Source organism: Streptopelia decaocto (assembly GCF_964273445.1).
Source record: "Streptopelia decaocto genome assembly, chromosome: 12".
Lineage (NCBI taxonomy): Eukaryota > Metazoa > Chordata > Aves > Columbiformes > Columbidae > Streptopelia > Streptopelia decaocto.
Window position 1 is genome coordinate 10,388,695 of NC_138667.1, and position 27,716 is coordinate 10,416,410.

At 41.7% G+C, this 27,716-nt stretch overlaps 1 long non-coding RNA gene across 1 annotated transcript; it reads left to right on the forward strand.

Annotated features, from left to right (window-relative positions):
* On the forward strand, window positions 1-26,890 carry LOC309445092. The gene is made up of 5 exons (XR_014185232.1): window positions 1-140; window positions 16,849-16,996; window positions 24,614-24,741; window positions 25,834-26,038; window positions 26,610-26,890. It is a non-coding gene; the product is annotated as an uncharacterized lncRNA (long non-coding RNA).
* Window positions 26,891-27,716: the final 826 nt, after the last annotated feature.

The window sequence follows — 27,716 nt, forward strand, 5'->3', positions numbered from 1 at the left end:
AACACTGCCTGGTAAATGCACAGTTTGTGTGATGTTGGCTTTCTGTACTGATTGATTTGTAGAAGCTGTCCCATCCCAAATTACCAGCTATTTGGGTCTCAGCCTACAATCCTACTCAGCCAGGAGACTCTGTCCTCTAGGTATGTTTCAGTATTTTGCATTTCTTTTATTTACTAAAGCTATTCTGACAGACTACTTACACTGATCAGCAGATTCTGAAACCTGTTTGTGGTTTCCCAGGGCTTTCGTAGACAAATTAGTGCATGTGTATTTGCAGGACAGGTGGCTTCTAAATTATAAAAATGTAGTTTATAATCAAAGTGCTTTTCTTGTAACAATAATCTTGAGCTAGGTATTTTCTTATTTTCCAATCTGTTAATCCTTTTCAGGATTAACAACTCATTTATCAAAAGTGCCATCTTGGCTCTGCAGACCTTGCTGACGTAACTAAATCTCACTGAGTTCATGAGGTGCAATTGTGTGCAAGGACCGCAGGAATGGACATTCACCTCAGTCGGTTTCCTAGACGTTATTTATCTATTGCTCTGGGGTTTAAAGCTCCATAATATATTTGATGCAGAGTAGCAGCAGTGAGTTGTCATTGTGATCAAACACAAAGCTTCTGCCGGGAAGAATAAATTATTTGCATGGGTGTGATGAACACTTGAAGGGAATTTGATAAGTTGCATGTTGAGCACTGGGAAAATTTCTGAAAATGATCCACGTTGTTCTTTGTGGTGTCAGGAACTTGGCATTGAAAAGAGATCCTCACTGGCTCTCATTATTGCACAGTGTTATTAAAGGTCTTCTGAAATTAATTTGTGTAAGATAGCTTGCCAATAAATATAAAACCAGGTAAGCTCAGAATTTTTTACATCAGTAAAGATTTATTTCTACTCTTGTATTCATAAGATGGCCAACACATTTTACACGTTCCTATGCTGAGTCTGAGTTTGCAGTCCTTGAAGTCGCTTGCATTTAAATCAGTTGTGTGACAGACTTCAGTGAATCTCTACATTGGGGTTTTGCACTCAGCCAATGTTATACAGTATGAGACTTGCAGGAATTGCATCTGCTTTAGCTAAAATAGGATTCCCTTTCATAAGGAAAAGATGTGTATGGTAATAATGAGGATGGTAATAATAACAATCTTGTCAACACTTGGGAAGGTTGTGCACAATATCCTGAGTGCTGCTTTCTGCTTGCCCTCTGAATGTAGGCTGCAGTATCAGCAGCTGCAGATTGTCACTGTCCCCTGCCCTGGTCCCCAGATCATACGGACTGCGGCTCAGCCCCCATCGTGCCCTGGCTTCCTGACCAATGGAACCAGTGCACACAGGGGACGGGTGTGCATGCAGGTCTCCTCCTGCAACAGAGATGGTGTGGGGCGAGGGTGTGTACCCAGGGATGGAGATTGTAGGGGGTGTTTCAGAGCATCTGCCCAGCAAAGTCCATGCTGCCTCTAGGGAACCTTCCTCAGAAGAGGGTCTGGCACAGGAAATCCTCTGCTTGCAGAGCAGGTCTTGGTGCTGCAGCACTTGTGCTGGTAGCATCCAGCGGCCAGGCTATAAATGCCACGCATTGGGAATGGTGTTACAAGACTCTGCAAAACTTTCTCTGTAACTCATAGATCTGAACAGGACTGCTTCGATGAGAAACAGTGACACAATGCACACGCCAACAGTTAATCCAGTAAAACAGCATCCCCATCTTGTACCTGTGAATTTCTTACAAGGCAGACACTGTGAATGAAAATACAATATATATATATATATTTAATCCTTTCAAAGGTTATCTGCACAGTAGGTTTCACTGAATTCCTATGACTACTTGGATGTAAAGGTGCTGCAGCAATGCACAGTAACTGGAGTAGTGTTTCCATGATGCGATTTGTTACTGCTCTAAGGTTTGCACCTCTGCAGTATGAGTTTTTGATGCAGAATATCAGTGGGTTGTCACAGCGATCAAGCAAAGTCCTTTTCTTGAGCCATTGTCAGCAAAGCTACGTAACGGTTTAAGATCTGAAATGTCCAGCTGAAACTCTGCAGAGATCTGCTCAGGGAGGCAGAAGGTAATTACCCATGTTAGAGTCTGGCCAGGTTTCTAAGGTTAACACCTTTCATCTTGACATCAAATCTGTAATGAACACATGTGGTAAAGGCATTTGTTCAACATCTCATTTGGGAATACAGTATATCCAGAGTTACTGTGCCTCTGTTGTCATGCTGGAGTATTGGTTCGGTATTGGTCTAAAGGAAAATTGCTCTCAAAGTTGCCAGCAGTTCTTCATGGACAACCACACGTTTCCTCTGGAGATTCCTCTTTGAATGTAATCAGGACCTACTGGTCTGATTTTTCTTTCCTCCAAATGATCTGATGCTCTGTCCTTCTTACAAGCTAATAGCAAACACTGCAATTACCTTAATTTACAGGTTGCCAAATAAAATAATTAGAGAAGTAGGCACTGTGATTTTGGAAAGATACACTAGAAAATGAAGGGGAGTGATGACAGCATGTTCTTGCAGTGCCAATTAAAACACTGCTGAGGAGATTCAGTGCTACTGCCTGGAGATCCAAGCAGACAAGAGAGATTCAGAGGGATTCACTCAAATAGAAGGATCACAGGAAGGCTCCTTTCTGCTTCTAAGCAGAAAGCATATGGAAATACAGCCAGGGGAACAACCTATAGAGTAATTTTCTTGAGCAGTATGTACTTAGAAAACAATCTGAAGCACCTTTAAAGAAGATATTTGTTGTGATATCTGAGATGGTCTAGCTGAAGCAAAGAACTGTTAGTTGCATTTACCTATCAATTAGTCTTGTTTAAACTCTAATGAAGACTTCTCTTTATGACCATTAAACACATTAAACTTCTCACTTTATTAATCTCTATTTAACCATAACTATAATATGAGCACAGTGACTCTAAAATACTAAATACAGAGGTGAAAAGAAAGGAGACAGGAGCATCCAGAGTAACATAGGTGATAATTATGTACAGAATTGACCGTATAGAGAATACCTCAGGATCATTTTGCCTATTATAACAGAAATATCTGTTATGAAGTATTTTTCCTTCCTTGTGGTTAAATGCATGCATGCCTTTATCCTGATAGTGTGTGGGATGTGGTTCCTTTGAACCTCCACCAGAATCTGGCCATGCGCTTTGTTTCCCATCTTTCTGTCTGTGGCACTTCAGCAATTCAGAATTTCTGGATTGGTATATTTTTAGCGGGTTTTTTGTTTGTTTTAGTTTTAGAAGTAGTAAGAAAAGCAGCACATACTATTCTTCAGCTGGTGTTGTGCTGTAGCTCAGTATGAGCTCATGAGCATGCTTTTGGTAACATGAATAGCGGTGAGGCAAACCTGGAGCCGTTACCTTATGTCCCCAGGAAAAGGGAAATGTCTCAAACACTTTTGTTTTAAGGTATTGGAAAGAACAAGGTTTCCACGCAATTATCTTTCTGGATGCTGAAAGCCTCTCAGCAATGTGGAGGCAGCTGGTATGCCAAGACCCATGCTGGCTCTGAGCCGGGGCTGTCCGGTTCTGTCTGTTCTGTTGACTCACTCTCGCCCATCTTCTCCTCAAGCACTGAGTGTTTGGGGCAGAAAATGTCTGTTTGCTCCTTGCAGACAGTGTTTGTGTCTTAACGGAGTAGGACACTCCTGCCTGGGCTTGGGTGAGCCTTGTGCCGGTGGTAGCCGTGCTGTGGCAGCAGCACTCTGCCGTCTCCAGGAGGGTCCTGTGGGGCTTGAGCACCTGCTAGTGCTGAGCAATGGCAGCTGTGGTTAACCTGCCCCAGACACGCTGCCTGCAGCCTTGTGGATGCCAGCTGGGATGGTCAGTGCCCCACAGGGCTGTGCTTGGGTCTGAGGCCAGCAAAATGGTCACCCTTCCCTCAAGCCTTGTTCCCACCACTCCTTGAGCAGGAAGATGAAATGCTTGATGGCCAGGCAGGAGGAAGACTGAGAACATACACACTCCTGGCAGCCCTCTTTCTCCAAACCTTCAAACCAGAGGAGGTTAAATGCAGATCAGCGAGGTGTTTCTTGCTGTTTTTGATGCTGACATGCGGGGCTGGCAGGACTGCGGGCACTCACTGGGAGGCCGGCACTTGCTGCGGAGCCACCTGTCCCCACAGGGCTGGCAGAGGAGGCAGCTGGGGGACAGCCGTGCCCATCCATCCTGTTGCAGGATGAGCTGAGCCATCCTTTTCCCTCGCTTTTGCCCCCGTGCTGCTTTCATTGACCTCCTTCCACATCCAGCCAGGTCCAGAGGGCTGCACGGCCGGCGGCAGCTGGTGTGGGGAGGCCATGCCCAGTCCTGCATGGCTCCTACACTCCAAATTTCACTCCCAGTCTTGAGAGATTCTATAAAGTCCTTGCTTCTGCAGTTCCAAGGCTTGGCTTGCCTTCTACCTCTTAAAAAGAAGACACCCCCCCATCCAAACAAGCAAAACCCCCACCAAAACAGGAAAAAAAACCCCAAAACAAAACCCAAAATAAAAATCACCACTGAAAATCGTAGTTTTTGTGACTCCAGAGAAAAACTTTGGAGAAAAAAATAAAAAAAGCCTGAACATCTTTATCAGCTCGAGTTTCTTTTAAACTTTTTTTAAAAATAAAGTATTTTTTTTCTTTCTTTCTGTGTGCAGTCTGACTACTGACTTTTGTAAACTTGTGTTGGCAGAACTAACAACGTTTTATTTAAAATTATTATTTTCATTCGTCAGTCATTAATTGCAAGAGCAATTACAGTTTCAGCACTCTGTCCCCAAATGAGGGCTGGATCCTGCAGTCGTGTATTATTTATATTACCTGTCCCCCATTCACATTCTCTAGCACATAGATGGCTCCATTCTATGTAAAATCTGGTTGTTTCAAACTTGGGTCAGAATTTGGGCAATCCAAGATACCTGCAGTGTGTTGTGATTTCAAGCAAGAAATAAATTACAATCTATTCTTGTAGCCTGATTTGTTCATATGGTGGTAAGTGGAGACTAAAATGTCCCCATAGCAAGCCTTAGGTTTCCTTGGTGAAGCACACCCAGTCTGTGAAAGAACCAGAAATAGTTCAATTTGAAATGGTGAAATAAAGACTAATCTTTCACCTGCCTGTTTGACATGAGTTGTAGGATGGGCTGAGTAAGCTGCTCTGGGAATGGAGCTCGTGTTTCCTGGTGCCCTGGGTAGGGATGAAGGATGAGTCTGTAAAGGTCTCATCGTCTGGGATTTTGTTGTAGTTGTGTGGTTAGAAATCGCAGCAGGATGGAACAGCTCAGCAGGGATTCGAGTCCTCTCTCCTGCGAAGGTCCACGTGTGGTGGCGTTGGCTGCCTGGAGCACAGGGAGTGTTCAACCCGCAGGAGCAGTGGGAGAAATGTGTAGGGACGGAGTCATGTCGCTATAGGCACCTCCGTCCGTGAATCTTTATTGCTTTTCACACTGCTTCACTGCAATGTGGAAGAGTCACAGAAATCTGCTTTAGTTCTATCTCAGAGCCAAAATTTAGCCACCAGCCCAAGTAAAGACTGCTTTACTGGATTTTGTTGAATTCTGGACATGGATTGAAAATTCGTAATGTTCCCTTGTCTTTCTAGTGGGCATAAGAAAAATCAAGGCTTTGGAAGTCATTAAGTCTAAATAGGGAATTTCTCATCTAATCCAAGCTTCATAGCTTGATCCTGTTTCTGCAAACTACATTTGTGTATCTGATACTCTGAAAGGTATAATATTCATTCCTAAACCCCTTATCTGCTTCTTGTCTACAAAGCAGCTGTAATTGATAGCAAGCAACTCATGGAGGGTGGAAAAATCAAAGTGAAAATTGTAATCTTAACTCTCTACTTGTACATGGCAGATCTCAAAACACTTCACAAAGTGAAGGTGTCTAATTTTAAATCCTTCAGCTGTGCAATGTGCTAGTTAAGAGGAGGGAGGAGAAGCATTTGTTTGTAACTGAGCTATTAAATGTAGGATTTGTCTTATAAAGTGGCAGTGTTGCTTTTCAAGGCTGATTAGGAATGGTGAATAGATTTGGTTTCTGCAGCCCTTTAAATGAATGCAAAACTCACTGCACTTCAATGGGAGGTGGATGGATAAAGTTGTTCCTATTCCAGTATCTTCTCCTGTGAGTGTCATGAGTAACATCTTGAATTGCACAAACGTATCTAGGTTTTGAATATTCTGGAAGTAACCCTTAATGCTAATGGGTAGCAAAGTGATACAAGAAATATGAATCTCCTAAGAATTTAATTTTAAACACAGCATCTGACAGCAATGTGGTTCTGTTACAACATCAAAACTACTTTGCATGTATATATATTTCTCTTTTTCAAGGCTCTCAATATGATTTATGAGCAGCAATTAACTAAACCTTTTAACACCATGTGACAGAGGTGTTGCCGGGCCCATTTATGAACTAGGCAAGCTGAGGCACAGAGGTGTCAAACGTATTAATAGCTCGACAGCAATGGTATTGCAAAACAAAGACTAGAACTTGAGAATCCTGAATCATAGCCCCTATTCTAAAAGCTGCCCATTTATTGTTAGAAGATTGTTAAAATCTGCTGGGCTTGCTACAAATTCTGGCAGACCTTAGAAACTTATCAATGCTTTTAAATGTGGAGGTGTTATCTTTATTAAATGATGAATGTAGGAGGGTTTTAACATAATACCGAAGAAACATCTAAACCATGATGGAATGAGAATTTATATAAGTCATTAAAAAAAGAAATCCTGATGGAATAGATTTTTTTGTTATTCAGCAATGTTTATATTCTGCGCTCCCTTTATGCTGCTCTACCTATGTAACATAAAAGCCTTGTAAAAATGTAAACAGCAGATGGCTTCTAGCATTCTGTACCTTAGTGCTTGGGGACCTTGGGCATCCTTCCACCTCTGGTCAGCAGGACCAAGACTCTATCATAGTTTTCACTAGAGTGCACTTAATATCAGCTAATGCTGAAAACAGGGTAGGGCCAAGTGTTCTAGGAAAAAATGGGTGTCTGAAACTTTATTTTACAGCGCTATGTACAAAGTAGATTATAATGTATCTTCTAGCTTCCTACCTGCAAGTGCAGGTAAGGAAGAATTCCAAAAGATTTACCTTGCTAATTGTGAAAGGATAAGAAACATGCGAAAACTTGATAAATACAGCATGGGGACTTGCCATGTGTTTAAATCTTGGAAAGGGGAATGCTTTATTCACATCTGAAACTAACAGCTATGTAGTAGTGGAAATAGTACTTCTTTATTGTTGTACAGAGATTTTCATTTCATGGAAGATGATTTAATCAGGGGATTTTTTTTTAAATAAAAAAGGAAAAGTAGAATACAGATGTGGGTAATTAAATATAGAAGATCCTGTTTCTGATTTTAGTGTAAATGCATTTATTATTTGTAAACCTGACTCATTTGTAAAGACACACACGCACAAAAATGGGCACATATTCAGAATAATCCAATCTTTTGTGTGAGTGTGAGCAGTATTTCATTAACTAGTATCAAAATGTTATCCAGTAATGGTCTGGGCTACCAGTACAGTTATTGTTGTCACTGACATACATGTTCTGTATGTTTATTTTCACATGCAATTATATTAAAGTCTGTGCAGTATTTTACCCTTTGCAGGTAAGTACTTAAAAGAGAAACAAGTAAGCAGATACTATTGCTGAAAAGAAACTCAAGATATAAAACCCATTCTCAAAATCAAAGTAGCCTTTTAGGACCCTGTAATCCAACATAAGCTTTGCAACCCGTAAGATTGGATGGTTTGATTATCCTTGTGTTACTTCAGGCACCTGATTCAACTAAAAATCCTGCAAAATTGAAGACAGTCACTGCCTATTGTGGGCTTTTTTGTTTGGTGTGGTGTGGTTTGTTTTTTTTTTGCTTCGTTTTGTTTTGTTTTTTATTATTTTATCATTTGGTTGGTTGGTTTTTGTTTGTTTGTTTTAGCTGGTTGTTTTGTTTTCTCTCCCTCCCCTCTTTTTTCCTGTTGCTGAAGGTGTAAAGCAAAATAGGTCCGTGGGCCTGCTCCCACTACAGCCTCTGAGTTTGCTTACACTGAAGTCACAGACAAAACCTTCGGTAGCTTTAATGGGGGCAAGAACAGGCTCACGGTGATTTAGTCTAAAGTGTTCAGCTCAAGGCAGAAAGACGGGGGCTCTTTGAAAATGACAACTTGTGGGTTTTGGCGAGGTCATTAACATATTTGTCATGGGGGAAAGAGGGTAAATAAGGAACTTGAAAAGAAAGACAGATATTAATTACGCTTCAGACAACATTGTTGTGTGCTGATGACATACTGTAGCTCTCCAGACGACTGTAATTTGCAAGTGAACCCAACGAGTATGAGACTTTACAACAAGCCGAGCAATTAGTTCTTCCTGAGTTGCAAGAGTGACATCATGTGTGCAAAACATGCCTTCGCCTTCAGCTAACAACACACACTCATTTATTCTTCCTGTGGGGTCACTGTTTGCTGTGAAGGCCATTAAATCACACCTCTGATGGATGTACCTTCCGAGTCTAGTGAATGAAGGTCCATGAAATGCAGATAAAAAAAACCACACGTGTCCAAAGCACCAGCTATTGCCAGAAGCAACTCAATATCTGATTTTTATGCCCTATAGCTGGTCTAAAAAATTCTTGTATTCCTGTATTCTCCTAAATACCTTGTTTTGCCAGGGTCTTGAAAACTTGTCCCTCTTAAAGGGATCTGACCTATTAAGTCTGGCTGTTTGTGTTGTATGGTGGTGTTTGGTGGGGCTTTTTTGTTTGTTTGTTTTGGTGTGGTGGGGTTTTTTGTGTGTTTGTGTCTGGAATTTGTCAAGGCATTGGAAAAGGTGAAGCGTTGCTTTTATGAGCTCTTTATATTGAGTTCTGAAAAAAAAGCAAGCATTTCATTTAACTAGGAAAAGTAATAGAAATTAAATATTCAGAGATGTTTATATGCATCTGGGTGTAGATTTCCAGTAGTGCATGTGTGTTTCATAGGCTGGATCACTGAATGTTTTGTACTGCATGAGTTTATCAAAGAAACTATAAGGATCCATCTGATACTCAAGGAGGAATAAATCATGGCATTGATCTATTGAGACAATTACATTTATCCTTTAATCAGATACATTGTCCCACTGGAGCCACATACTCCTTACCTGCAGTAAATTAAGCTTCTGCTTAAGTGCGCTGTAGAATCGAGAGCCGAAAACATCGCATGAAGTTTTTTAATCTATTTTGTCTGTTAGAAGTGTGATGCAAATTGTTGTGTAGTTTTATATACACATATATATGCACACACACACATGCTGGATTAATGAAAAAGAAAAATGGGATATGAACAGGCTTGACTTCGGAGATATTTCAGTGTGTGAAAAGCTGCCTTATCTTCTGAAGTAAACTGTTACTACAAATGCAAAATGAGCATTTCACCACTTTTATTTTTCTAAATGTATCAGCAAAGGCTATTTGGCAGATCAGGTGTGGAATGAGGCTGCAAATGGCACAGCACAGGGAGCTGAGGAGCCTTGCAGTGACTGGGAGCAAGTTTCTCCTCCTGCGGTGAGGCTGAACCCAGACCCTCGTTGCCTTTCCGCAACCCTGACAGTGTTTAATGCTCAGTGTTGGTGGCTCTCGCTGCACTTCTATCTGTCCTGAGTTTGATGTCTTCCAGTAAAGTAGGTGGGGAAAACTCTTTTAGCAGCAGCCCATGATACTTCTGTGCTTCACTTTGTTCTTGAGATCTCTGCAAGTCCAGGGCAGTGACTTCAGTATAGCAAAGCAGTTGGATCTGATCACCCACATCAGGCTTTCAGCAAATAATCTATACAGTTCTCTTCGTTTCTAGCTCACATGTTTACATAGTCCCCAGAAGCTTCTAAAATTAGAACCTGAGGAAAATATAAACCTGTTCTCTGAAGCCAGCAGGATGTCTTAATAGGAGCTGTTATTGCTATTATTAAGAATATTAATAATCTTATGTTAACCAAGGCAGGAATGAGTCTGTTGCTGGCCTGTGTCTGGGATATGTGACATGTCTTTGTCCTTACCAAGCTGTGGCAAAAACCACCCAAGAGAAATGGTAATGCTGAAGACAGCTGCTATGCAGAAAGCCATACGGCAGGGAGCTGGGAAGCCTTTTAGTCCCTGCTGACACTGAATTTTCTGGGTATTTCTTCTGTTTGTGACAACTCCTCCCAGCACAGAGACACAGATCATGTACAGCATTCAATTGACAGTTTTCTGCAGTAAAGTTCCGGTTTTTATTGCAGTAATGAAAGAAGGTAGACACAGAGTGTGTGATGGTAAAAGTGCCAAGCAGAGCCCAAAGGGAGGGAAAAATTATGTATTCTGTGAAAAATCTTGAACTGTGTTGCTCAGCTTCAACTGCAGGGACTTTCCTCTTAACTGAAACCTGAGGATCCCTTAATAGGAGCTGATTCAGTTAACTTCTTTATCTGTAGCTGCCAGCATGGCCACAGATGCGATAGGGGAAACTATTGGTTTTGGTGGTGTGGTCAAATAAAGAGTAAGGCGTGTTTGCATGAACTGCCTTTTCGGAGACCGAGCTCTGCACAGCCTGAAGAAGTGAACCTCCCACAGAGCCAGAATCTGCCTGCTTCATGGGCCATTCTGGTTGAATTATTCCTCTGGCAATGTACCCCCTGAGCTAAAGTTTAATAATGTAAAGCTGGTTTAGGTTTTAAGTGCATGGTTTTGATTAATTCACTACATTTCAAAGGGCAAAAAAGTGTAAACTAGGTCTTTACTGAATACTACACCCGTTTCCACGTGCTGTTGACCTACCAAAATTGTACCTACCTGACATGCTTCTCCATGTAGTAGAGAGAAAGAGCTGGGACACTCCACATTTAAATCAATACTTAACAATCTACTTGAAGTTGTGCAGCAAAACTGAGGTTGTCAAAGAATTAGCTTGGAAGTGTTCAATCTCAAAAAAATGAGAGTGTGAGCAGAAAGTGCAACTATTACAAAACATGCATCCTTTGGTCTGCTCACCTTGTTATATTGAAACATTGTATACAAAGTAAGTCACCTCTCTTCTACATAGGCACATGCATGTGCGCCTGTGTGCCCACGGACATACCCACCAAGCTCCCCACACAGAACTTGAGAGAATCTACTTGGTGGTTTTAATGGAAATGCAGTTTCATAGCTCTAATGATCAACAGCTGTGAAAATGTGTGCTTTTCCCCTTCATCTCCAGACTTATTTCAAATATCTTTGTTTTGTGGCTTCAGTGGGTGACTTTCCTGATTAACTGATTTAAAAAAATAATTTAATATATTCAAAGACCATAGTGGTTACCATAGAAATACGTTAGCTGCAAAACAAGGAATAATTAGTTTATGTTTGTTCCTTTGTGTCTCCTAATGTCTTCCATTCAGGATTTTTAAGCATATAATTAAAGGGGATTATTCAGCTTTGTGATTTTTTTTTTCCCCCCTCTATAAATTCATTTAAAGACAAAACTCTGTCGAGCATATATAATAATGATTATATGTGGTAATTAGTCCAACCTGTTTGTCCACATAGCAGAAAACAATGTGTTTTCTGTCGGAAGACTGCAATGCTGACTCGTGGTCACTCTCAACTTCGACTGTGGCATTTCCAGTTATCTATCACATCCCTTATGGCTACTTAACTAATTACCTTTAAGGAAACATGGTTTGGAAGTGGGTGTCTTGGGAGCACTGCAGGACACTTTCTTGTGTCATTCAAGTTCTGGGGCAAGATATATTTGACCAGAAAGGCATCAGCAGGCTCCAGAAGTCTCTAAGGTCAGGTGATGATTGAGCAAGGACGGGGAGTATTGCGACACTGGGGTTTAAGGTAGTTATTTAACACCTCTGCCCTGGCAGGATTCGCCGAGTAGGCAAAGTTCTGCCTGTCTGTGTGGAAGGGCTGAAACTTGTAGGACTTCTCCAGCAACCCTTGTGGTGGATTGGGGTTTTATTTTTTTTCTTTTCAAAATGGCAGTTTTTCCTGGACACAGGAAAAGGGTGTTGGAGCTCCGCAGTTCAGAGGTTAAATCACTCTGCAGCAATTCTCCTTTGGGAGAAATGCTCTTTCTTTAAAGCTCCAGTGAATAAACAGGAATAAGAGACTTATCCCAGAGCTCCACAGTCCAGCTCAGTCTGGAAATGTTCCATACTAGGTAAGGGAAGAACATCAAAAGCAGGATTTACATGCAGCCTGCTGCTGCCCATCAGACCAGCCTGCAGTTTGGTAGGTGAGATGCTGTCTATGGAGGCCGTTCGCTCCTGGCATTCAAACCAATGGCCTAATATCTGAATTTTTCTGTGGAAAAGAGAGGAATGCTGCCAGTACCTGATCTGGCCAGTATTTTCCAACTCTCCTGGATCCAGCCTTTCAGAAAAAATAACAACAGAGGAGCTTTGCAGGTTAATTTAGTCACCTGGAGATGGGTGCAGCTTTTGAGCATTACTGTTTTAGGTGTTGAGCTTTAAAGTCTACATTAGTCCTACTTTATGCATCTTGCTCCTTATTTGACCATATTTTTCAAGCTTCTGTCTCTCTCAAGCATTTCACATCCCTCATATCACCTGGGAACAAACCTGCTCAAGTCTGAGTGTCCTGAAACACACTTTCTGCTCTGCTCACCCTAAGCCCACCCGTGTCTTCATTTCAAAGTACAGCTGCTTATTTAAGGGTCTAAATACGATCCCACATCACCACAGAACCCAAACTCTGAAGCGTGAGCCACGCTGATGGCTGTGACAGACCGGGCCGGGGCTGGTTCGAGGGCTGGCACCGCCACGAGTGACACGGCCCACGCCTCGCTCGCTAATTGCTTTCTTGGCGGCTCCACGCCCGCTGCCGCCCGTGGGTGTTGCTGGAGCTGCAGCGCCGTGTCCCTCCGGGCAGCGTGGCTGCGGAGGCTGTGCGGGCACCGCGGTGCCCCCTGGCGGCGGGCGCTGCCTCCCGCACGCAGCCGGGTCTGTCCCGCCGCGGATCATTGAGCGCCCTGAGTTGGAATGGACCCGCAAGGACCATCGAGTCCAGCTCGGCAACCCCACGGTTCACACCATGTGTCTGACCATGTCCAGTCTGTTCTTGAACACTGTCAGGCTTGTGGCCGTGACACCTTCGTGGGGAGCCTGTTCCAGTGTCCAGCACCCTCTGGGTGAAGAACCTTTTCCTAATGTCCAACCTAAACCTCTCCTGGCACATCTTTCTGACGTTTGCTCAGGTTCTATCATTGGCTGCCAGAGAGAAGAGCTCAGTGCCTGCCCCTCTCCTCCCCTTGTGATGAAGCTGTAGACACCATGAGCTCTCCCCTCAGTCTTCTCTTCTCCAGGCTGCACAAACCAAGTGACTTTAGCTGTTCCTCATGTGCCTTTCACTACAAACCCTTCACCAACTTTGTAGCCTCTTCTGAACACTCTCCAGTAGCTTTATCTCCTTTTCATACTGTGGTGCCCAGACCTGCACACAGTGCTGCAGGTGAGGCTGCACCAGTGTGGGGCAGAGCGAGACAATCACCTCCTTTGCCGGCTGGCAACGTTGTGCTGGATGTGCCCAGAACATTGTTGGCCCTCTTGGCTGGCGGGGCACTGTTGGATATTGTGAGTGGCAAATCCAGAATGCCGTGGGACACTGGAAGTGCTGGTGCTGGTGATTTCCTTTGGGGAATGATGCTACTGCTTCTCACAGCTTGTTTCCCACAAGTATTTAGTATTTAGGGTAGGGGTGTGATGGCTTCTGGGGAGGGTTCAGGGCTCAAACTGTGTCAGGGATGCCCTGGGTGGCTGTGTGAGAGCTCTCCTCCCTGGGGTGCAGGAGCTGTGCCGGCTTCAAGGGACCAAGGGGCAAAGCATAAATCCCTGTTTCTCTCTGCATTCAATGACTCCTGGTCTTGTGCAAATCTAATTTGCACTTTGACATAGCCTCTGGTATTCAGGACTTAATTTCCACTGTTGTTTGGTGTGTTTTGTTTTTTTTTTAATCTTTCATATACATATGCTGTCTGCTTTAGCTTCTTGAAATATAAAATTGACTTCCTAATGCAAGGATGACTTTTGGTAATAGAACATAATATCCGGGAATGGACATTCAGGATAGAGCATTCCACTTAATGCAATACTTGCACAGTTATGACTTGTTTACCTTAAACAGTGTTCTGAGGAATAATAATAATAAAAAATTTCTGGTTAATAACTTGGGCAAAACAATTATCCTGCTAAGATTCTTTATTGAATCATGTATGCAAAACACAGAAAGTTTTCATAACAGATGTATTTAATCTTTATGCAATGCCTGGATTTAACCCCACGGGGTGTTGCAATTCAGTCAGAGCTGGTCTAGTTCTGATGTACTTGAATAGAAGAAACTGAGCCAGAAGCCTCTAGGATCACAAACAAGACTTTGCTATTGTGGAAGCCCCTGAAAGCCTTGTTTTTGTTCAATAGTAACAACAATAATGAAGGCCTGAAAGATCATTTATATAATAGTTCAGTGGCTTAGTTAGTTTTCATAACTCTGCACCAGGCTTTGGGAAGCTCTCCCAGTGTTTATTGAAATAAATGTCAGAGTGAGACTATTGTGTTGTGTCATAGATGTAAACTAGGAAAAAAAGGAGAATAACCTAGTGGCATGCGTTGCTTCAGAGTTTTACCCTTCTAGGGAGAGGGCAGCGTCTGGCAGCTTTCTCTGCTCTTGGGTGCTATTCAGAGTAGCTCTGCTTATATTTGGCTCCTGCTGTCACTAGTGGTCAAGTGTCCTGGAGCACAACAAAGCTCAAAGACTGGCCACGTGGAAGCAGAGAGATCAAGAAAAGGCTCCCCTGAAAGTGTGTTAGACTTCACTGTGTCGTATCCTATGGTGTGGTCAGGTATAAACAGATCACCAGATCTTTGAACTGGCAAAGCACTAGTGGGTCACGCAGACAATTTCCCTACTTCACAAAGTATGATTCTCCTTGTCAAATATTTATTAGGGCTTTATCATGCTGGCTTTTAAATTCTCCAGTGGAAGAGTTTCTGCAAATGACACTTTTGCCCACAAAATATTTCATATTCTAATTTTCTTCTTTAATTTTCTTTCCTTATATTGAGCCTAAATTTATTTTTATTCACTTTCCTATAATCACTCCCAGTTATCCATCCTACCCCATCTTGAACGCTTCCCTCCCCTCTGCGAAGCTGATACCTGTCAGATATCTATGGACTGTTTCCTTTGGTCAAAGATATACATATGCAATTCCTCTAATCTTCACTCTACCATCCGTTCCCTCAGGCTCTTCATTACTTTGCTAGTCCTGCTCTGAATCGCTTCCCATTTATCGATACTATTTCACAATGATTTCTGAACTGCTGCCTCCTGGCATTATTGTGTGGACACACAACCCACAGAGGTCATGTTCTGGGTACAGATCTGGCTGATCCCCCTCCCTTAGCTAAGGAAGATTTCACATAGCCTGTCCCACCATGTAATCATATACTCTGTAGTATCAAATACTACTTGCAGTTAAATATTCACCCAAATAAAACATAACCATGACTGGTGAGGGAAGAGGACAGTTTGTCTTGATCACTTAAAAATTCTTTTTTGAAGACTCCTATAGTGTCTGAGATCATTGCCTACCTGGCTCTTTTGCAGGCAGGAGCAGTCTCCAAGGCACAGATGTAAGTCACGTAACTTGCTTTTAAAAATCACTATTTACTTTCCATCTGTGTTGTCTGCTGAGTGCAGAAGCCCAGAGTCTGTGCTTCCAGTGTGCCAGTCTCCTGCACGCTGGGATTCTTGCTATCATGGTATTTCTTGCGACAATAACAGAACATGATGCATTTCTGATGGGGTGTGGCGTATATATCCATGTTGTTGTTTTAAGGGATTTTAAGCTTCTCTGGAAAATAAGCAGTTAGAGTCTGCAAACGAAATTGGTTTGGGGTAAGAATATTTTGAGACTTGACTTACCCTTAGTGTCTTTCATGTAACATTCAGGTTTCATCTGCAATGGACAAGGGATATTGGAGAAATGTATGTTTAGGAGTCTTTTTATAGTAAACACATTATGTTAATATGTAGAACAGAAAACAACTTTTAAAACCACTAAGTACTAGTAGCAAAATAGAGTGACCACCAAGTATTTCATTTCTGAAAACAGACCACCAAAGAATTATATTTCAAAATGTTTTGCCAGCTGAATGTCTTTCTAAAAAGTTAATCTTTACAAGAACAGGAGAAAAGGCTTGAATAATAAGTCTACATGAAATAATTGTGTCAGTAAATATCAAGCTAATTAAGGGAGCAAAACTGGAGTGAACCTCACGCTCATAGTGCGTGTGAACAATAAGCCAGACTGTGGCTGGAGCAGGTGGCCAGACCTTCCTTTGGGATAAATCATTGGCACAACGTGAGGATTTGGCGCAGGGTTTATGATTGCAATGTGTTGCTCCTGGTTGAAGTGCAGGATGTTCTGGTTGTTGTTTACCTTTGCCTTGGCTAACGCTGAGAAGAATAAGTGAAGGATATGGGTGGAAGACAGGAGCTCCTGGGACAGCAGCTGCTTTGCTCAAAGAACACGCAATTCTGCTGCCTCTTTGGCAGTTATTGTAACTCATCTTTTTGCTACTTATTGTTTTTTCTTTTTCTCTTAGTGCTTGGAAAAAGGGTGATCTCAGAAATGATCTCTCTATAACGGACAAAATCTTAATGTTCTTGTTGATACTCAGATGTTACATTGATGGAAGAACTTTGAAGGTGGTGGGAGAGGGTGAGCGACAGCCAAATGGCGCGTCAGAATGAAAACAGCATAAGATCTGAGCGATCTGTCAATACTGCTTTTTGTTGTTGTTTTTAGACAACGTCTAAGAAAGAAAATATGAGCCCAAGCACGCCATGGAGATCCTTCTGCGGAGGAGCTTTGTCACCGGAGCTCCATCCTTGTCGCTCAAGCCGAGCCAGTTCCTGGAGAACTCTGCAGGTCTTGAAGTAAAAAGGCAATCAAGGTAGACTCTTCCCTGTTCCCACCATACATCTCTGTCAGCAGAGTGGAATTGCGTCATCTCTTTGGACCTTCTGGGCAAGGTTGGCCACTAACTATTGTTGAGGGTTTAAAAATCCAGAAAATTGTATTATTACAACATTCATGAATCTGCAGTTGCATCGCGCTTGGTTAAGTGTTTGCTTTGATCTTCCTGGAGAACCTAACCATAACTAGCTGTTTAATAAGCAAGGAAAGGATTTCTCAAGTTTTCTGACCCATCCTCTTAACCACTACAGGAAAAACTACCTTTGTCGTTCTAGTGAAAAACTTTTTAATCTGTTCTTGAAGACTTCCCATGATGGGAGCTCTACAGCTTCTCCAGTCAGCTTGTTCCAGTGCTGCTCTCTCACTAAAGGGTTTTGTTCAAGTCTAAACTATGTCTGTCTTGCCAAAGTTTGTCTGTCTTTCTCATTGTTTCATCTGTGGCTGTGCCCAATAAACTGTTTTCTTGTTTGGATGCCTTTTACGTCTGTGATCATGTTCCCTCACTGGTGAGCAGGGGCTCAACATTGAGCTGAGCTCAGCACTGAGCTCAGAGATCTCAATTTTCTCAGTCCTCTCCTATGTGCCGTATTTTCAGGTTGTCTGATCATTCCTCTCTTTGACTTTTGCACTCTCTCCAGCTGCTCCATATCTTTCTGGAAGTTGAAGCCCTAAAGTGGCTTGGTAGTACAGCTGAGACCACACTGGTACTGAACATAGCTGATGCATTTTATTGTGTATCCTTTGGAGATACTGCATATTCACTCCTTTTGGAAACAACCAGCAATTATCGACTTGTATTTGCTATAACTCTTTCAGAAGGTACATCTGCAGGTACCTATTACTCCTTCCATTTCTGATACTTGTCCATATTGAACTTCACCCATTTTTATTTCTATTGTAAAGATCACATTGAACTTCTGTTCTGTGACATGTTTGCAATGGCTTCCACATTAACATCATCTGAAAATCTAAACGTACCCTTTCCATTTTATCATCCCTGATTTTAGGGAAACATGGAGCAGAATTGGATCTGAGACAGTTTCCTGCAGAAATTTGATGAATCAGCTTGTTAATGAGCTGTTGTTCACCCTCTGGGTATGGCTGGACACCCATACCTGGGAATGGGTGGCCACACATGCTGAAGAATCACTCAAACCTTATGAAGTCGATCAAGCTAAAAGTGGCCAAGTACCCCCCGCCCCCCGCTTTATCTAAACCTGACCAAATCTGAGGCTCTTTTGTGCCTGAAAAATGGTGTTTGTTGCCAGTTCAGAATGGGAGCTACTGAAAGCCCCTGAGGGCAAAGCCATTGCATTCTTTGGGAACTGGAAACAACCTGAGAGCCACAGCCTCGTCAGATTTCCAGCCCATAAGAAACTAGCTTCTGTGTGGGTAGGAAGCATTGTGGTAAAGGGATCTGAAGATGAGAAGGGGCAGAAAACTTTTGAATGCAAAGTGTGAACCCAAAGCTCAGTGAGGTCAATGGAAACTCTCTGACTGGCAGCTCATGGCCATGCGGTGGACCGTTAAAAAAAAAAAGAGCAGAGAAAGAAAAAAATACACTTTTGAAGCAAAAAGATTGTCAAGATAGGAGAGGAAAATACAGTTCTGTAGAAACCTTGAGGGCTGTGGAAAGATATCCTACCAAAGTCTACTTGGAAATGTTTAGAAAAAGCCCTTTCCAGTTAAGTAATAATGATAACACCAGACTCGAAAGAGAGAGAGGAGGTGGAACAGAATAAAAACAAAACAGAAATAAAAACAAATTATAGAAAAATAAAATCAAGCTGCTTAGCTTTCTGAAACTCCAGTTGTTGTGTGCCAGCCTTCCCACATTTTAGGGTTTGTTTTGAAAATTTCCTTTCTTTTGTCTGAGTAGTGAGCACATCAGCAGTGCCGTGGGGGAACTGCCCGTCTGTCTGTGGTGTGGGAACTGTGGGGCTCCATCAGCTGTGGGCTCTGTGTGACCCAAAACTATGCAGCTTCTTTCCCGTTCTCCTCTTCACTTGTGCGTTTTGCTGCCATTCAAATAAATGTGTAGTGATGTTGATGATTTGGTGTAGCATGGAGGGTGTTGGTCTCCTCTCCTGAGTAGCAAGTGACAGGATATGATGAAATGGCCTCAAGTTGCACCAGGGAAGGTTCAGATTGGATATTAGGAAAAATTTCTTCCTAGAAAGGGTTGTAAAGCACTGGAACAGGCTGCCCCGGGCAGTGGTGGAGTCACCATCCCTGGAGGGGTTTAGAAGACATCTATATGAGCTGCTTAGGGGCATGGTTTAGTGTTAGAGTTAGGTTATGGCTGGACTTGATGATCTTAAAGGTCTCTTCCAACCAAAATGATTCTATGATTTTCTTCAAATCTTCTGCCTCCTGTGCCATCCTGCTAATTGCTGTTAAAAGTGGTGCTGTGGGTGCCTATTGTGGGCCTGCATGTATATATATGTCTATGTAAAAGTCAGAGGGCAGAATTTGTCTATACCATGATGTTTTATCAGCAGCAGGGTAGCAACTGGGGGAGAATTAGTCTCTGGGTGCTGTTTGGTTTCTAGAGCCTGTAGACTATTGTTACAATAATGAGAAATGCGAGTAAGCAGCATCACATCAGCACTTGTAGTCACACTTTCTATTGCTGTCATCAAAGGGTTTAGGAAAGTTTGCATTCAGAGTAGTATTGCTTTTTTTTAAAAAAAAAATTATTTTAAATTTTTATTTTATTTTTCCTTTTTCTCTTTTTTCTCTTTTTCTTTTTTTTTTTTTTCCCACAATGTGCATATGCATTTGCACAACACATATGAGAAATCCTGTACTGTAGACAGCAGCTTATGTGCAAGGCATGATTTGGGTTTGGGCACTCGGTTCAGTCCAGATGACCCAAGAAAGAAGTATGGCTGGGAGCTGGATCACCTCCAGAAAGCTAAAACAGCTGTTTTGTTTTTCAGTTTTGGGAAGTGGAAGCTTTGCACTGGCTAAAAATAGTGGTGCTTACAACCACTTACACACTTCTGTTGTATTGCAGGAACAGAATTATTGCTTTTAGCCTGGATTTCCAGCTACTGAGGGGTCAGTGTTGAAATTTGGAGGTAAAATCCCATGGTGATTTCCTACCATTGGATTTCACGTGGTGCTTTCAAGTTTACCAGCCACACAATAGGCTGGATAAAACTGATTGTGATTAGTTAGCAACAAATATGTTGTTATAGAGAACCCTGAAATGGCACCAGTAGGAGCCCCAGGAACACATCAAGGGGTTATGAACAGGCTCTGTTGTGGCCAAAATAAAATATTTAGACAACACAGACCCTGAAAGTGAAAACTGCAGAAACATTCATCAGGAATGAGAAATTAATCAACTGAAAAGTCACATTTGCAAATTAAGAATAACATTTTGCTTTTAGGGATTTTTTTTTTTAATCTTTTTTGCTTTATCTTTTCTCCTTGTCCTTTATAATGTTCCTTTACCCTGGGATAAAATATAGTAAGGGATTGTCACAAAAGCTGTGCAGCTTTTAGAGCTTTTGTGAAGTTTGAAGAAAGACATAAACAGGAGATACTGAACTGGCCTCATCTGAATGCCAACTTTCACTTCTAGTGAACACTCAGAATTTGTATTTCACATAAGATGAAACACAGCTATATGTTATATTAAAGGATCTGACCTCAATACTTCTGTATTTGATGTGTTAGATTTTTGTCCCGCACTCAGGGGCTATTTTAGATGTCCAAGAAGTACTGAGGTTTCAGAGTGCTGCTCCAAACCTTCAGGAAGACTTTATTAAGCAGGTTATAAACTCTCTGTACCAGAATAATCTCATTGTACCAGAGTCCTGGCTGGCATTTTAGCGTTCTCGTTGGACTTTGCTTATGACTAGATTTTTTTTTTTTTCCCCTATTTTTTATATATATATATATATAGACCCACTGGTAGGTTGCTGATTCCACAGTGTTTTAGACCACATGCCCTTTTTTGGTGTCTCCAGGAATTTCTCCCCCTTTCCCCAAACCCACCGCCATCCAGCCTTTGCTCTACCTGGGCACCTGGGGCAAGTTTACTGGAGAACGGAGTGATAAATTTGAAAAAGTCTTCAGGCTATTAATTGATGTCTGGTTCACATTTTGGTTATATAGACAAAGCTGTATTATCAAAGTTGTGCTTTTTAATTCATTGTTACAAAGACTGAGAAACCATCAGCCATAGTTAAAACTGAACTCTATTGACCATGTGGGAAGGAGAAGGCTCTTGAAGCCACCAGATTTCTTTAAGAAAGCAAAGTTAGTCATCACTTGGATTTTATTCGATTTATTTATTTCACTTCATTAATTTTTAAAGTTTTGTTGCAAAGAAATATATATCTTCTTTGGAATTGCTTAAGTATCAGGATGAATATTTAACATGATTCCCTGAGAGATGAGGTTTTGAAACACACAATGTTGACGATGTTGTAGCTATTACAAATTAATGAATGTTCTCTTGAATATTTCTGTTTTATAACTTTGCTTCCTTAAAGCCTAGCCAGTCTAGAGGAAAAGAGAGCTTAATAAAAATAAGCAAATTGCTTTCCAGTTTGCTAGAAGTAATTGCTTTCTGCAGGCATTTTAAATGGCTCTTCCAGCGGTGCTGGGAAATCGGTGTGTGGATCTAATGGGCTTCTGAATTTGGGTCCTGTGGTCTGAAATAAACCTTGCGTGAGTTTTCATGTCCCATAGAACTCACCAGAACTTTACTGACTCCTACTAGCTGATGATGTTGTCTTTTTCCCCAAAATGGGTGCTTAGTTTTTTTAAAAACTGAGGCATTAGCTCTGTTAGAGGAACATATTCTCTGCAGGATTTACCCGAGTTCTGGGATTTGATAGAAACCTCACGTGCCCTTGGGCACAGTCCCCAGAGCTGTGGGGACCGAGCAGTGAAGTGGGAAGCCTATGGGGGACAACCTGCAGCCAAACGTTGGGTAACAGCTTCTAACACCCTGTGGCTGCTGGTTTTGGGGTGTCCAAGCCGAATCCTGTATCAAAGCCTTTTGCAGCAGCAATGGCTATTGCTGGTTGTTGGCAACAAGCCTGGGGCCAGATCACAGCAGCTGTGTGGTGATAAAAGGGAGAATTAATAAAGAAAAAAAAATTAAGCCTGAGTGTGTTTGTTTTGTAATCTGGTATGTGTCTGCTTTCTCCAATTTGCAAATATTTGACTCTTCCCATCTAGAATTAATTGGAGAATTATTCTGACTTCACTGAATGTTCACCTGATAGCAGCAAGAGGGGAAGAATGGACAACGGAGGCCAGGGCTGCTTGGGGAGCTCCATCCATGACTGAAGGTCCCGTACAGGGGGACCATACAGACCTTTACAACAACTATAAACCTGTATTTCTCAAATTTTACCTTGCTACTTTAGTTCCGCTTAAGATCTTCCACGTAGTAATTGCCTCACTCAGTAGTTCAGAAATTATTGTTCTGCTAAAAGAGAAAATAAATCATGCTAAATGCCACAGAAGCATTTGAATAAAGATAGTTATTTCACTTTTACATGTTAGGCTGTGCTTTGGTCAAAGTCAAGAAGCCCAAAGCTGTGGTACCACACCTGTTGTGATCAGCTGTAACTTGCAGAAAACATTGAAAAATATTATTAAAGATGAGAGAGAAATACAGAGTTCACCACACTCAAACTATGAATTTTGAAAGTTTCCATTGTTTACTTATCTAATTAAGAATCTATCTCCATATAGGCACATGAACAGCAGGTACAAATATATCTAGATGTCTATCTTTGTTCCACTGTACGTTTGCCTGCAGGTCTCTATAGATAGAAACATAAAACGGCATGTATATCCTGCTGCCTTTTGAAAGTTACAGAAAATTACCAACAGTTTCTTTTCTCTAGTTTGCTCAAATGCTTGTGGTTAGATATTCTGAAAGTATAGAATGAAAAAAAAATAGAAAAAAGACAAATATTTAGACACTTTGAAAATTAGTTGCTTTATTAAAAATGCTTCTTTTTCTCTTAGTTAGCCAACACACTATTTTGATTCTCAGCCTCTGCGTGTTCTGTTTGATAACATAAAAATAGGTAATATTGCTGATAGATGTTAATTCAGAGCTGGAGTCACACACAGTGTGTGGCACCTGATGGCTGGAATTTAAGAACGATATGGTTGGATTCACAGAGCGGGACTGGATCGTGTGTTTGTTACCAGGAGAGTCTGGATAAAACAAACGAAGATTCTGCCCAGAGCACACAGAGCCCTATTGCATCTTATTAACTGTTTCAAACCCCTGACTAAATGGAGAAGCTGAAAAGAAAAAGAAAATACTACTAAGAGGACTATTCCTTGTAATTATTTTATTCAAATAAAAATAAAAACATTTGGTAGCAACACTTAGTCACGAAGAGTTCAATAAAAAGGGAAAATTCTGTAACAAAATGGTACCAAATTAACATAATGAACAGAAATAATATTTAATAATTGAATTAATCTGGCTTTATCTCTTGGTTAAATTCGATTATCTTCCTGATTGTCCATTAATAGTCAAAATCTACAGAGAGTATGAGCATACCTGGCCTCATTATTTGTTAAAGCAAGACAGAATCAATGGGAACAGCACTTAAATGTAACAATTCACAGCAGCACTTAAAGACCTAAAGGAACAAAGATCTGTAGTGTGTTGTTTTAAGCAGTTCCACTTTGAAAATTATTCAAAACCTGGCCATAGATTAGTATTCAGTTAAAACAAACCCTTCACTCCTATAAATTTGATGCTATAGTGCTGTATATGAACAACCAGTGCTCTCATATTTTTCACTGCTGTGTCATGTAATACGTTATGAATCTACTGGGTTTTGTTGTTCTAGATACTGTTGGGTTTTATCTTATGCACTTTTTAATTATATAGATCCATTTCTAATGGCATTGGAATGAATTCTTACAAAATTTTATCGTCTTAATCCTGATATCCTTAAATAAGTGACTGGGCAATGTTTTTAGTGACAGCAGGATTCCTCCAGCTTTCTCCTGTGATTTATAGCTCTGACTCAGGAAAGCTCTTAAGCCACAGGTATTAAGTTAATCACTCTCTTAGGTCCCAGAGATTTCAGGGGAATTTCAGTATCAGGCCACTGGGAACATATTGTTTATCTTGCATTTGTCAGCTGCACCAGAAGGACAAGTTAAAATCCAGCTGGCAAAATCCATCCCATCTCGTGAGGGAAAAAAACTTCACTAAATTCACAAAAATTATTATAGAAAATAATGAATTTATCTGAAAGGGTTCTAGCTCAGAAAAGAATGGAAACACAATACCCAGTATTTTAGGGGAATAATTATTTGCTGAGTTTCAGTATTCCTCCAGCTGGGAGCTCTGAGGGGTTGAGCTGTGCATCAGGTGTCTAAGGAACCTGCAGCTTTTTTTCTGCTTTAAACTTACTAGTTACTACCAGTAGGTAAAAAAAGGTGTTTGCAAGCTAGGCAAATTAATGACTAACCCAGCTCTGAAATCCCAGCTGTTATTTAGCTGCAACTGGTTGGCCTGTTGTAGGGAATTATTCTGTTCCTTGATAGAATGGTTTTAATTTTCACATTACTTTCATGTGTATTACAGCCTGCAAAATGAAAACTCGCTTTCTGTGAGCATTAACCATAGAAGAGGCTCACTCATGGCAGCTGGAGAAACCAAGATGATAAATCCATGAGAGTGGGCAGAATCAGATCCATACAGCACCGTCTTTGGTGAGTCTCTGCAGCTGTGACCCATTCCTGCGCTTGGGTCTGCAGCCTGTAAGGAGGTGAAACAGGTTTTTGAGAGGAGCTCGCAGCTCCCATCTCCTCAGCTGTGTTTTCGAGGTTAGCCATGTGCAGGTACCCTTAAAATCAACGGTTTTGAAGGTCTAACCCTGTGTGGTGTTGGGCACTGTCCCACATCAGCTGGGGACCCCATTGCTGCACAGGGCACAGCCCATGAGAGAAGTTCAAATACTCTCCTCATAGCGTCTTGATGTGGGGATTTCACGGTAATGGATCAAGGTGTTGATGTTCTCCAAGGACAGCATTCCTCCTGGAGGACCATGTTCCCTTCATCACATTTTGATGGAAAGTGCTGGTGTTTGGGCTATGAGAACTGATGATATGAATTTGGGATCCACAGTTTTGGGGAGAGTTTTGCCTCAATGAATGAGCTGAAGCAGCTTTAAGTTTTTTACTTATCAAATCGTAATGTGGAGCTATGAACTAGGGGTACCCCTGAGATGACTTGGGTTTAGCAGGGATCTGGGAGGCCTTTTAATAGAGTTTTTGAAAAAATGTTTTGCATTAGAGTGTAAGGAAAACTGAGGCTTAGTTTTGTGTATACAAAGGCACTGTGATGTGACATTAGGGGTGGTGGAAAGGAGAAGGCATCGCAAGTACGTGAGAGCAGATGGGGATGCTGGAGTTGTCGATCTGTTTGTGGAAAGGAAGAGACTGAGCAGGGTCCTTTGAGCTCTTCACATCACACCTGGAGAGCTGGGCTGGAGGGCAAGCTGCTGGTCTGAGGACAATTTGATGTATGGACACTGGTTAGACTTTATCCAAAAGTATGTGAAGTTTGTGGGGTTGACCTGTGAGCCGGGAGGCAGCAGCGTGCCGTTGGCTGGTGTGAGGGAAGCAGGCAGGCTTTCAGCTGCAATTTTGTTTGATCACTTTGGCAGAGAACTTTGGGAAGTCTCTTACTAATGGTACAATTCTTGCCAGCACCTCTTAGAGATGGGCTGGTCATCAGGGTCTGACAAGATCTGTGTCTGCAGCATTCCCACCCAAACCTATTCGCTTTCCTTTCTCTTGCAGGAGAGTCTGTGCCACTCGTGCAGAATCAATCCCTCCTGGCTCTCCTTGCTGCAGGTTCCTCATTGGGGTTTGCAGCTCAGAGGAGCTGGCAAGTGGCAACACTGGCATTGTCCCATGTCCCCCTGTGATACCATTCAAAGGGAAGAGCATGGCACACAGCCGGAGCAAAACCAGGATGTTTTAAGCCATTTTCTCCAGCATCTAGGTTTGTTGTTGTTGGTGGTGTGTTTTTTCAATTGTTTGGGTAGTTCTGTTAGTGAGAATCATAACGAAGGAAAGTTTTCATTTGAACAGTTAAACAGACACGCACACACACAAAAAAGAAGAATGATCTGGAAAAAAAATCCCCCAAACTCCTTTCGCCTGATATGCAGAGAGAAATGGAAATAAAGGTGGCCACTGCCTGTACTCGACAACGCTGTGACATGTGATATTTTCGGAGGTATCTCGGGAGCATCTACCACATTTTACAGCATGTGAGGCATATCATCTGGAGCAGTTTTGATCTCCTGTAACCTGTTCACAAGTGCATATATTTCATAACAGGCCCTGTGCCCCGATAAGGATCTCTGAGTTTCTTCTGCGCGGTATCTGCAAACAATTCAAAGCTGTTCCACACAAACAAATGTGAGAACCCCCTGACCACAGACTGCCTTTAGAGCAGACCAAGATTTGATGTTACTCATATCTTCCAGTACCTGTCAGAGTTCAAACAGGAAACCTGGTTTTTCCTCTCATGTCAACAACTTTTTTCTCTTTTTCTCTATTCTGAACAGGCGTTCGGCAGCCGGCTCGCGCTCGAGCGGTGGAAGTCCTGTATTTCTTCAGGACAAACAAGTACTTGCTCTGGTACGTCATTGCTGACATTAACAAGAGCTGAATATATGGTTTTCGGTGATCCTGTGGGTGCTTCTATAGAAACGGACATATTGGCTTTGAACAATCACATAAGTAAAGACTTCATTCATACAGGATATAGGTAACAGAGAGCGGAGGGCTCGCCACACATAGTGCTTTGCTTGGGAAAGGTCAGAAAAAAACCCTGGGTATTCTTCCTCCTGGTACTGCTGTATTTTTTGCTTACACAGTAACACTTTTTATCGCTTCAGCGTATTTGTCATTTCTATGATATCCTGCTTGCCAGTGCCCGAGTGATGCCCCAGATGTTTAAACAGAATAAATATTTGTATTTACCGATGAGGAAGTTTCATCTGAGCATCTCAACTATTAATTAATTGATGTCCTAAAAAGCATGAAAAAAGCCTCATGCCCAGGTCAGAGATCTGATTACAGTCACTCATGTATCTTGTGGCACTGCTGGAAACAGAAATTAGGAATTACAGCTGACACACACCCCACTTAAGCAGTGCTTGTTACTTAGCTTTTATAGTGCTGATCAGTAAAGGTAGTCAAACCTTTAAACTCTCAGCACTTTCCAGTCCAGGGCTGGAAAGGCTTTAGTAACATTTAACTTAACCTCCTTGTGACTGTGGGAAGTGGAAGTTTATAATGAGGAGTAATTCTTGACACGGACGATTGTTTGTGACAGAAAACACTGACTATCAAGGAATGGGCTTGTTCTGAGGATCATTTTTCCACATTTGATTTATGCTTGACAGATGCAAAAACCATCTCAAATACAGCTGCTTTAAGAAAAGAACACACAGACATTTCCATGACTTTCATCTTGCTTTGTATTTGTCATTATAAAACATGCTTTTGTGGCATGCTTAATCAAGGGGCAGAACATCTGCTATAGTCTTGTTACAGCAAAACGTTCACAAAGTTAAATATTATAGTTGTCTTTTTAAACTACAAACAGCTGGATAATATTATGACTAGTAATAATACTGTGAGTGATACATGCTGAAATGATGGTTATA